Raw genomic sequence first — 1,857 nt, forward strand, 5'->3', positions numbered from 1 at the left:
CCTGGCAGTAAGCCAGGCTTCAAAAGCCTTTCACTGCAGTCACTGACTCACTAATGGGCAACTGCAGGCTTTCTGATTTTCCTTTCGTTTCATGTGTTCATTTGACATAAATTTAATTAAACCAAATCTGGTGTTAAAGCAAGACGAGATAAAAGTGATATGTCTCAAATTAAAGAACTGTGAAAGATACAGGAAACAGAACTATGCTTTAAAAAAAAAAATCCGTTTCTGTAAAATATTGTCAATTTCTGTAAGCTTACTACTTAAAGTCAGCCAAAAAAAAAAAAAAAAAAAAAAAAAGGTACCACTATGATTTATTAACTATGCATTATTAAGAATAATGTGTATCCAGGGTTAGATGAAGGTCTTGGCCCCATATTCTCTGTAGTAAAACCTTTCATACAATTCTTATATTTTCTTTCATTCTCACACTTCAGGTAGTCACCTCTTCACAGGATATAAGACAAGTCTGCCCTTCTTCTGGCTACATAGCTATAGTTGTTAGACAGCTCAAAAGCATACAACAGCAGAAACATGAAAAGATCACATATTAAATATAAAAAAAATCATCATTTTTCAAAGGTCTCTTTTGGTTTTTACTTAAGGCTAAAGAGAAGATTGAGAAAGTGAAAAAGATCATGTTGCTTAAAAAGCTTCATTTAATTGCTTTGAATATTACTTTAGGAAACATCCAAGTTTATCCTTTTAAAAATCACTTTTTCCCCATTAAAAGAAATCTCAGATTAGAAATACACCATGTGAATTAAAAGCAATTTTGAAATCTTCCTCAAGAATGCTCAGACTGATTCTCTTCCTGCAGCTGAAATGCTGCCACTTCCTAAGACCACGCTGTAAGTCTTGATAAAAAATGATTACTCTGAGCAAATACACACAAACTAGCAAATGATTGCAGTGTCCTGTGGATAAGAATCAGGAAAAAAAATATTGAGCTGGTAAGTTGTGTGATAGAAGGTAGATTTCCTTGGAGCAAGAGTATGTGGCATGTGGTCCCTCAGCCTTTCTTGCATTCCAACTTTTGATGGCTGACTTCTTTCACTGCCAACAGAACTCAAATGTCTCCTCCATACTGTCCTGACTTGATTACTTTCTGTAGAACCTACTAGGAATTTGATCAAGATTTAAGATCATCAAATCTCTCTATAACTTCTTTCATTTAAGAGTTGAAATAGTGAAGGGTCAAGAAGGTTAAGTGACTTGTCCAAAGTTACTTAGCCAGTTATTAGCAGAGATGAGACAAAACCCACATTTTCTGATTCCCAGATGAATGTTTTGTTTTAGTTTTTGTTTGTTAGTACTTTGAGTACTTTGTTACAATAGGTCTTTTGGAATCTTTAAAATAAACTCTTCTTCATATTTTCATGTGTTTGTCATGTCCTTGACCTAAGAGAAAATATTTTTAATGGTACAGGTAGAATTAAATCTATTTAAGATTCTCAAGAGCCTCACCTTATTGTTCTTCCTTTAGTACTCACTTAATCAATGTTATTCATTGGTCACTCCTTTGGTTTTGGATTTTACAATGAGACCACTTTTAGACTACGATTTATGTAAAGTAAACATTACTCATGAATGCCATTCAAATCTTTAATATAATCACAGAACAAAGCCTACATTTCATTAGCAACCAAGGAGCGTAATGGCCTTCATCACAATGCACATTTATTTAGTTCTTAAGAAATTTCACTTTAAATATTTCTCTGAATCAATACTGTCATTGAAATGGAAGAGATAGAGATTGTTACATTCCCCCTTAGACATAAAGCCTGTTTTTTAAAATTCTTTTTGATTTTTTAAAGGTATAGACCAAATTTGCTTACTGAGCTATTATATACTTTT

Source organism: Pteropus alecto, unplaced genomic scaffold (assembly GCF_000325575.1).
Source record: "Pteropus alecto unplaced genomic scaffold, ASM32557v1 scaffold95, whole genome shotgun sequence".
NCBI lineage: Eukaryota > Metazoa > Chordata > Mammalia > Chiroptera > Pteropodidae > Pteropus > Pteropus alecto.